Here is an 11382-nt window from a genome sequence, read left to right on the forward strand (position 1 = left end):
GCTATACTTTCTTTGTAATTGCACTTATGTGCTGAGCCCAGGTCAGGTCCTCTGAAATGATAACACTAAGGAATTTAAAGTTGCTGATGAGGGCTGGCTCATGGACCCTCGATTCCTCCTTCTGGTCAATAATCAGCTACCTGATCTTGCTGACATTGAATAATAGGTTGTTGTTGTGGCACCACTGAGCCAGGTTTTCAAACTCCCCCCCCAAAATACTGATTCTTCACGACCTTTGATTCAACCAATGACAGCGGTGTCATCAAACTTAAATATGGCATTAGAGCTGTGTTTCGCCACACAGTCATAAGTGTAAAGCAAATACAGCAGAGGGCTAAGCACACAGCCTTGTGGTGCACCTGTGCTGATGGAGATTGTGGTGGAAATGTCACAAGGCACGAAAGCCTACTAAAGGGAGTCACATAATACCAGTGAAAGGGAAAGAAAATTGAAAATAGAATGCATGAACCTGCTCTCAGTGACATGGTATGGGACGCATCCTGAGAACTATTTCCACAGTAAATGGCACGATGAGGACAACAGATGTAACAGGCAAATTTAAAGCCCAAGTATTTCTTCACATAAAATGGAATTTCAAAAACAATGAAAACTTTATGGATTCATGAATGATTGCAAAGCACTTGATAAAAAGTTAAGATGGACTACAATAAAGTTTGCATTAGTGATCCCACCCAATTTCAATCCCAATAATCTCTCCCCACTAGCACACTAAAGTATTAGCAACTGGAATTCACTGGTTGCATCACCATCCTGCTTTTTGTAGGATTTTCTGTTCAAGGGCACTGGTGTTTCCATACCAGACCTGCATAGGATCAGAAAAAGGCCTCAGAGGGTTGCAAACTCAGACAGTTCCATCATGGGCACTAGCCTTCCCAGCATCAACAATATATTCAAAAGGCGATGTCTCAAAGGCAGCACCCAAAATTTGAGAACCCCATCACCCATGACATACCCTCTGTTCACTGCTACCATGAGTGAGATGGTACATAAGCCTGAAAACACACACCCAACATTTTTGGAATAGCTTCTTCCCCTCTGCCATTCAGATTTCTGAATGAACAATGAACCAGCCCATGAACACTGTCTATTTTGCTCTCATTTTGAACTACATATATCATACAGACACATACAGTAGAGCAAAAGTCTTAGGCACATGTAAAAAAAATTCTTCTAAGTGAAGCTGCCTGCAAAAGTGAAGTTTCTAAATATTAAAAAGTACTATAAAGAGCAACAAACAGTAAAAAAAACTAAATCACAGCAATATTTGATTTATAGAACATAGAATAGTACAGCACAGTACAGGCCCCTCAGCCCACAATGTTGTGCCGACCCTTAAACCCTGCCTCCCATATAACCCCCCACCTTAAATTCCTCCATATACCTGTCTAGTAGTCTCTTAAACTTCAATAGTGTATCTGCCTCCACCACTGACTCAGGCAGTGCATTCCATACACCAACCACTCTCTGAGGTAAAAACCTTCCTCTAATATACCCCTTGAACTTCCCACCCCTTACCTTAAAGCCATATCCTCTTGTATTGAGCAGTGGTGCCCTGGGGAAGAGGCACTGGCTGTCCACTCTATCTATTCCTCTTAATATCTTGTATACCTCTATCATGTCTCCTCTCATCCTCCTTCTCTCCAAAGAGTAAAGCCCTGGCTCCCTTAATCTCTGATCATAATCCATACTCTCTAAACCAGGCAGCATCCTGGTAAATCTCCTCTGTACCCTTTCCAATGCTTCCACATCCTTCCTATAGTGAGGCGACCAGAACAGGACACAGTATTCCAAGTGTGGCCTAACCAGAGCTTTATAGAGCTGCATCATTACCTTGCGACTCTTAAACTCTATCCCTCGACTTATGAAAGCTAACACCCCATAAGCTTTCTTAACTACCCTATCTACCTGTGAGGCAACTTTCAGGGATCTGTGGACATGTACCCCTCAGATCCCTCTGCTCCTCCACACCACCAAGTATCCTGCCATTTACTTTGTACTCTGCCTTGGAGTTTGTCCTTCCAAAGTGTACCACCTCACACTTCTCCAAGCTGAACTCCATCTGCCACTTCTGCATCCTATCGATGTCTCTCTGCAATCTTCAACAATCCTCTACACTGTCCACAACACCACCAACCTTTGTGTCATCTGCAAACTTGCCAACCCACCCTTCTACCCCCACATCCAGGTTGTTAATAAAAATCACGAAAAGTAGAGGTCCCAGAACCGATCCTTGTGGGACACCACTAGTCACAACCCTCCAATCTGAATGTACTCGATCCACCACGACCCTCTGCCTTCTGCAGGCAAGCCAATTCTGAATCCACCTGGCCAGACTTCCCTGGATCCCATGCCTTCTAACTTTCTGAATAAGCCTACCATGTGGAACTTTGCCAAATGCCTTACTAAAATCCATGTAGATCATATCCGTTGCACTACCCTCATCTATATGCCTGGTCACCTCCTCAAAGAACTCTATTAGGCTTGTTAGACACGATCTGCCCTTCACAAAGCCATGCTGACTGTCCCTGATCAGACCATGATTCTCTAAATGCCCGTAGATCCTATCTCTAAGAATCTTTTCCAACAGCTTTCCCACCACAGACATAAGGCTCACTGGTCTATAATTACCCAGACTATCCTTACTACCTTTTTTGAAGAAGGGGACAACATTTGCCTCCCTCCAATCCTGCAGTACCATTCCCGTGGACAACGAGGGCATAAAGAGCCGAGCCAGGGGCTCAGCAATCTCTTCCCTCACCTCGTGGAGCAGCCTGGGGAATATTCCGTCAGGCCTCGGGGACTTATCCGTCATAATGTATTTTAACAACTCCAACACCCCTTCTCCCTTAGTATATGCTCCAGAACATCAACCTCACTCATATTGTCCTCACCGTCATCAAGTTCCCTCTCATTGGTGAAATCCGAAGAGAAGTATTCATTGAGGACTTCGCTCACTTCCACAGCCTCCAAGCACATCTTCCCACCTTTATCTCTAATCGGTCCTCCTTCACCCCTATCATCCTTTTGTTCTTCACATAACTGAAGAATGCCCTGGGGTTTTCCTTTACCCTACTCACCAAGGGCTTCTCATGCCCCCTTCTTGCTCTCCTCAGCTCCTTTCTTGCTATCCTATATTCCTCAATAGACCCATCTGATCCTTGCTTCCTAAACCTCATGTATGCTGCCTTCTTCCACCTGACTAGATTTTCCACCTCACTTGTCACCCATGGTTCCTTCACCCTATCATTCTTTATCTTCCTCACCGGGACAAATTTATCCCCAACATCCTGCAAGAGATCCCTAAACATCAACCACATGTCCTTAGTACATTTCCCTGCAAAAACATCATCCCAATTCACACTTGCAAGTTCTAGCCTTATAGCCTCAACCTCATAATTTGCTCTTCCCCAATTAAACATTTTCCTGTCCTCTCTGATTCTATCCTTTTCCATGGTAATGCGAAAGGCCAAGGAACGGTGGTCACTGTCCCCCAGATGCTCACCCACTGAGAGATCTGTGACCTGACCCAGTTCGTTACCTAATACTAGATCTAGTATGGCATTCCCCCTAGTCGGCCTGTCAACATACTGTAACAGGAATCCGCCCTGGACAGACTTAACAAACTCTGCCCCGTCTAAACCATTGGAACTAATCAGGTGCCAATCAATATTAGGGAAGTTAAAGATAACAACCCTGTTATTTTTGCACCTTTCCAAAATCTGCCTCCTAATCTGCTCCTCGGTATCTCTGCTGCTACCAGGGGGCCTATAGAATACCCCCAATAGAGTAACTGCTCCCTTCCTGTTCCTGACTTCCACCCATACTGACTCAAGAGAGGATCTTGCTGTATTACCCATCTTTTCTGTAGCTGTAATAGTATCCCTGACCAGTAATGCCACCCCCACCTCCTCTCCCCCCGCATCCCTTTTAAAGCACTGAAATCCAGGATTTTACTGTTTTTTATTGTTTACAGTTTTATTATTATATTGTTTTATTATTTTAGTTTGTTTACTGATCAGTAATTGTTTTGATACTTAAAACTTTATTTGATTACTTTTGAAATCATCGTTTTACAGAATTTTTTTACATTTGCCTAAGACTTCTGCACAGTACTGTACACACAGTGCCTTGAAATATTCAGCCCCCAAACTATTACACATTTACTGTCTTATTTTCTAAATTTAAAATATATTGATAAAGGATTTTTGTGCAAATCAAAATATTGTGCATCATGACCAAAAGAAAATTTCAAAAACTTGTCAACAGTTTACTTAAAATGAAAAATCAAAATTGTGAGGCTGCAGAAGTATTCATTCCCCTGTAATTACCATGTTAACTTTCCTCCAGTGCAGTACTATATATTGCCTTACCAACTGACCAATAAAAATTCTCAGTTAAATTGATCAAAATCCCTGGCTATAATACTCACTTGTGTGAACAAAGGGGGCTGAACACTTTTAATAATATAATATATACACTATACTTTACTGCAGTTTTTAGTTTTTATATTATACTTTACTGCTGCCACAAAACGAATTTCATGACACACGTCAGTGATATTAAACCTGATTCTGAAACTTTTAAGCTACTTCATCTATTATAGTTGTGAAATACGAAGAACTAAAATTTGAAGACCAAAAGTGATCAAAGCATAATTTTAAAATATGAATGTAAAGAAAAGTACTGTAGAAAGCATTCAAGCTGCACTTACACCACGGACTTAACCAAAAAGTGTTAACTTTGCACAAATGTCAAGCTGTTTGTAGATCCTGAATCGGAAACCAACTTGACACCAGGCAAAAGAGCAAAGCTTCTCTCTCTAGTTTATACTGTTGCTAGAGCCATAGAGCTCACTAATAAGCCTGGCAAAGAGTAATTCAATCTTTCAGATCTGATGTTCACCAACCACCCACACTGTACAGCATTAGTAAAGCACAACTGAACTAAAGCCCTGTAACTCACTCCCAGACATTTGTTACCTTGCATAGAATATAGATACCACAGTGCAGAGAATGACGCAATGGTGTATTGCTCATGACAGTTTTCACCACTTTAAAGGTGGGAGTGGATGAGAGTATGGGACCAAGCGTGTAGAAGCAAAACCCCCTTGGACAGCAATTTTTCAGCTACAATGCTTCATAGCCTGAGCAAACATTAAAAACAAAGCTATCCTGACCTTCTATCAGTCTGCTATTCCAAATGTTAATTTACACAGGTCAAAGACTTTTTTAAAAATTGTATCGGATCTACCAAACTGGTTTAAACTAGCACTTTTTAAAAAAAAATCTCAGTAATAATCAAATCTATTGGCCACCCACTGCTCAGAACACTAAGGCCACACCAAACACTTTGATTTCCTGTCCAATCAAATGGTTTAATTACTACATCTGGGATAATGGGCTCACTTCTTGACTTTCACTGACTGACCTGATGTAGACGAGAGTATCATTTTGCACCATTTCTGAGCTGTAAATCAATTGAGGATTTCAAAGAAGGTTGAAGAGCCTGGTAATGATGCTCTCTCTGCAGTCTCTTGGGATTCCACATTACAAGGAATGTACATTATTTATAAAGAGTAGCTGGTGTGTCCATTAAAGCTTTCAGGCTCAGAATAAACAAGAGTGTTTGCATTTCAACCCTCACAATCTATGCTGCACTCTTAAATTTTCTCTTTACATAGCTCCTGTCAATTATAAATTATCAGCTGCATGCAACCACCCTGTTACAGTAGTTCAGGTAATGGAAATTCACAAATCACAACCAAAAATACGAGATCAGGGTTGAATATTTGCTCTCACAGAACTTGTGTCAATTTTAATTGTCCCTGAACTTGTATTTCCTGATGTACTTGCAGATGATGTGGCTTCCCATTACACAAAATGGCATTATAAAAATGTTTCCAGAAAAATGTTTAATCGTAGCATAGATATTGTTAGGATCACCAGTATTTTTCCTGGAGTTTGCTCAGCATTTTCACTCTACTGAATATCACAGAATTTTTAACCCGAACCATCAGGTAAGACCTCGTCTTTACCCAAACAAGGTGACAAACTGACAGCCAACAGGCTGAAGCTAGTAAATATCAACAAAATTAAAACAAAACCCACTAGGTTGTAGAACTAGAATGAGCAATCAGTACGAACAAACCTTTCACATCAATGTCCCAAAGCTAATGACAGCCAATAAGTAGTACTTGGTTACTATTGCAATGTCACTAGAATATGGAGATGAACACTGGATCTTCAAATTAGTATCACAATGGAGCCAGGGTTAAGTGTCTCATTCAAAACCACGGTAGCATAGTAGTTAGCGCGACACACTTACAGCTCGGGGTGGCATTGTTCAGAGTTCAATTCTGACACCATCTGTAAGTTGTGTAAGGAGTCTCTGCCCATCTTCCTTGTGCAATGCATGTTTCCAACCTCTCCCCCAACCCCCCCCACCACCCCAAAGACACACCGGTTTCCTCACACAATCTAAAGACATACCAGTTAGTAGATTAATTGGTCACTGTAAATCGCCCCATGATTAGGCTAGGGTTAAATCAGTGGTTGCTGGGTCTGGAAGGGCCTACTCCATGCTGCATCTCAATATATAAAAAGCAGCATATCTAAAATGATACCATATCCACAACAGTGCATTATAAAATCAATTCAGATGCAAATATTCAGACACAAGAGACTGCACATATTGGAATCTGGAGTGATAATCTGCTGGAAGAACTCAGCATGTTGAGCATCATCTGTGAGAGGGAAGAAATTGTTGACATTTTGGGCTTTCTGAAAGAGACCTGACTACTCAGCCTCAAGCTCAAAGGACACCAAATCTATCAATTAAACCAGATATGTGGGCATTTCAGCTTCTGGGAGGCTTTGACACGAACTCATTTTAGTGGTAATTGTAGAAAACTGACCCAATAGGATAAAAAAACAAGAGAAAATAAAAATAAGTTTGGTCGACGTTTTGGGTCTCCGGTGGGTCTCACCCTGAAACGTTGACTGTACTTTTTTTCCATTGATGCAGCCTGACCAGCTGAGTTCCTCCAGCATTTTGTGTGCGTTCCAATAGGAGTTTAGTACATCTTCCTTACTGATTAGAGCTTACAGAACACCTTTCACTGTCTGGTCTCACACTAGACAGCTTCAGTGGACAAGACATATACATCCATAAGGAGAAAGTTATCTTTTCTTAAAATTGTCTTCCTAGAAAAAAAAACATTTTAAATAGTGTTGAATACTTTTAACATAATTTTATTCCTAAAACAATTCCACAACAATATTAAAGTGAGTACAAGATTTTACCCTGTCTACTGGTCTTTACAAAACGGATTTGATGTTTAATTTTATCTCCTAAACATACTCAGTCATTGGGACTAGTTCAAAAAAGGATAAAAATGTCTAAGATACAAACTGGTCTGAGATAGTCTTGTCTTACATACCGAAAATACAGTTACAACACTTCAACCAACATCAACTGATAATGAATGGAGTCTGGTTGATTTTTCTCAATAAACATTACCATAAATTTCATTTTACAGGAGGAAGAGGGCAGATGACCTAAAAGAAAACTTAAAATTATCCTGGTTTGTTTCGCTCAGAGCAATATCTACAATTCTACTTTCTCAACGAACAGACTAAAATTTGATGCTTCAAGCACCCAATATATTGTCAACCATGAACCAATTGATGTCATGGTCTCCTGAGATAAAGCCACAAGTTTAAAGTCCCACTTAATTGACCCAAGCACAAATTCTAGGCTGACACCTTATTGAAGTAACAAGAAAGTTCCATTTCCAAGGCAGAATTTAGAAAAGAACATACTGGCCAACATTTAAGATGCAACAAACATCACTAAAAACTGATTATCTGGTCATTATCACATTACCATTTCAGAACACTTACTGCCTAGTTATTTAACAGACTTTTCCAGCACATTTCCAAAAATACTTCAATAGCAAGAGAGCTTTCAAACCCTGAAAGGCTTGATGTAAAACATATCTATTTGCTGCAAAAGCTCTTCTACAATCTCACTTACACCCAATAAAAGAACAAGTCTTCATAAAAGATCAAACCTTCTGTCATTAGGTTTGCCCCATGGTGTAATTTTTAAAGATGTAAAATGACATTTCCTGTTTTCTATAAACTATGGTGTTAAAACTCAGTCTTTTTTCCCTTTTCACTCAGTACTACCCAATGAAAGGAGGAAGGTGACAATGTGAGCAAACTGAGGAAAAGTGACATAGGCACTATACAATAGCAGTTTACAAACTAAAGGGAAATACATCACAATTCCACATTCAGTAATAAAATAATTATCTGCTGCCCACTGAAATCTATTTATGTTTTCATTTACACTAAAATCCTGAGATAAATCGTCTCCCAAGACCCAATATTATTAGCAAAACTTCTGAGTTTTTTTTACAGCACTGCATCTAATTTTACAAGACCAAAGATGATGTAATTCCAGAAAGATGGTTCAGCTTTAAAAAAATATTCTGGGGGGGACTTTTTTTTAAAAAAAATTCAGATCATAAATCAGAATTTGACAAAAAAGTTCCCCAACAGTAATATCTGCAATACCTACCAACTGAAATGCATTTGCTCGCATTCAGTTGAGCAGTAATAAGACTACACCTTCAAGGACCTCAATACCAAATTCAATTATAATTTTAGTTAATAACAAGTAAATGAATTACTCACCATTGTAGTAAAGAACCAATGATGCCACTCCATCAGCATTTTCTAGCCAAGTCAGAATCTTTGTACAAAATCCAATTATCCATATTCATTTGAGAATTTTATCAGCCAGCCTGAGATGATGCTTTCAAACTTGGCACAGCCATGCAGATAGAAAGATTAAACAACGAACATCTGGCTTACTATACTTAACCAAAACTGCTTTTCTACTGCCCATTCAACAAGCAACTTATCTGCTTGCAAAACCTATACAAACCCAGTAGAGAAGAGAATGTATAAGCACAATTACTACAATGTACACTTTACACTGGAATCTTGTTAAATGCCCAAAATTAATCTAGGTTTCAAAAGTTACTGGAGACGAAGTTTGCTATTAAGAAAATACACCACTACAATAAATACAAGATTAATTACCTAAATCAAAAAAATCAGAAGATATAGAGATTTATCAATTCGAGGGTGAAATTGATGCCAATGTGCATATGAACTGTAGATCAGCTTAGTAACTTGATCAGAGACTACCTAATTAAACATAAACCAACATTCATGGGTTAAAATTTTTAAAAATTAACAGGGTCCTGGATCAGCTACAGCGACGACCTGGCTTTGTGGCTGTGGACTAACTTTCATGAACTTTAGTTCTGAGTAAGTGTTATTTGTTTACTTTTTTTTATTGTTTGCACAATTTGTTCTTCTTTCACACATTGGGTGTTTGAAGGTCTTTTATTATAATGGGTTCTATTGGGTTTCTTTGGTTTTGTTGCCCCTAAAAAGACAAATTTCGAGGTTGATATAGTATACATTGATAATAAATGTACTTTGAAATTTAAGGATGTAACATTGATAAAATAATTGAAAAAATACTTTACAATAAATAGTTGAACTCACTGTGTGCAGGAAGAACATAAATGAGGGTGAAAGGTACTAATAGTGAGAGGATACAATGAAAAAAAACAACACAAGGACAAATTTCCTGTCCTTTTGGTAACTGAATCTCTGCCTTGAACCGATTCCTGTCAAAATGCCAAAAAGGATGCTTGGCAGATAATGCACTACCACATGCAAAAAAAGTCCTCAATACAGATAAAGGAAATCTACTGAATACATTACATCGTAACGCATATGTTAATTCACACTGGACATTTCAGTCATTGCACTGATTTGCAGTTGAGATAGACACAAAAAAAATCAAAACCTCTAAGTTATTTTCAGACGTAAGATTATTTTAATTCAAATTCAAAAGACTTCGACAAGAACGTAAAACCATATTCTACCATGTTCAGATAATATTCAAATATTCATCATTTAAATTCTGTCTCTTTACAACACAGGCATTCTTTAAGGAATATTTACTTGAAATATTCTTCATCGTAGTATTAGACTAAATGCTTTAATTACAAATATAAATGTGCCGCATCTTTGATACTTTGCGTTTTACTGGATGACCCGTGAAATGGAAATTGAATCAAGATGATTTCACAAGATTTATATCAAAGCTGGATATAAACGAATCACATTCAAAACCTGTTTCATTTAATAAAGTACATAAATGAAATATGATCAAAAAGATAGGATTCTTAAAGCTGCAAAGCAGCACTTGCCGCACAACCAGAAATTGTTAAATGCAAATACAATCATTCAATGCATTAGCTTACATCGTTGGAGACTGGAGTGAGTGGTTGTTACAACTCCATTCCAAAAATGTAAAAAAAATCATCCTTTCTTTTAACTTTCAGGGGGGAAAAACTTTCACAGCAGAATTCACAACACTGGAGGTAAAAATAAAGTTACACAAAAGGACCAGCAAGCAAATTCAGCAGCTGGAAAGCGGGGAGTGTTGAAACTAAAACGAAGTTTCCCCGGAGATCAGCTACATTTTTTCCCTCTGGATCTGACTACTTTTTGCCCCTTTCCCCGGTGACGCCATGTTGGTCGAAAAGTACTTTTGGAAAAAGAAGGTAAAGAACGCGACAACTTTCCTCGTTTAACACCCCCACGGAAAGAAAGCAGACGGGAGCCAAAAGCGCGATGAGGAACCAGCCATTCTGGGGACGACTGGTATCGGGTGAGTTACCTGGGCCGCCGAGGCTGCCTGCCCTGTGCCACCTCCACTCCATATGCGGCTCAATCAACAAGCTGCAAAGCGCCGAGCCCGGCGTCAGCCAGCCTGCGCCTGTTCACCGCGCTCGCCGTGTAGCAGCCCGCTGGAGCGGCGCACTACTTTCCCAGGAGGAGCGACAAACGCCTGTTCGATCACCCACCCATCCGAAACCTTCGCGATGTTGCTCCGCTTCCCCAGAACGTCCCCTCGCCGTTTTGTCTTGCACTTGATTCATTAGTTACTTATATGTTCCTTATTGCTAATTTTCCAAAGGACATTCATTTTCCGGTACAGTTAGAGTTCTTTTTAATTAAACACCATTATATATAGAAATTACGCCGGGGGCTTTAGCAGGCTGAAGTTTAAAATCAAATCTGTGTTAATTCATCAAAGTTCCTGATATTTTTGACAAATGAAAAAAAGATATTTAATCAAATCGTCATTGATCTAATTTGTAATATTAAATCAGCATTTGTATAGATTCTGCTATTGTGATTCCCATAGTTTCTTGCTTTGTAAAATATCTTTAACCCCGATCTCCTATAGAGTATTTCCAGTTTTTTT

The 11382-nt window shown here is 39.3% G+C and overlaps 1 protein-coding gene across 1 annotated transcript in view; it reads right to left on the reverse strand.

The window, feature by feature from the left end:
- The window catches only part of smad1 (SMAD family member 1), a 125033-nt gene extending 114117 nt beyond the window's left edge, over positions 1–10916 (reverse strand). The window contains exon 1 of the mRNA XM_063046443.1: positions 10792–10916. The gene's annotated coding sequence lies outside the window, so the exon portion shown is untranslated. The remainder of the gene's footprint in view (positions 1–10791) is intronic.
- Between the last annotated feature and the right edge of the window lie 466 nt (positions 10917–11382).

The sequence above is a fragment of the Mobula hypostoma genome, chromosome 4 (assembly GCF_963921235.1).
Source record: "Mobula hypostoma chromosome 4, sMobHyp1.1, whole genome shotgun sequence".
In the NCBI taxonomy this organism is placed as follows: domain Eukaryota; kingdom Metazoa; phylum Chordata; class Chondrichthyes; order Myliobatiformes; family Myliobatidae; genus Mobula; species Mobula hypostoma.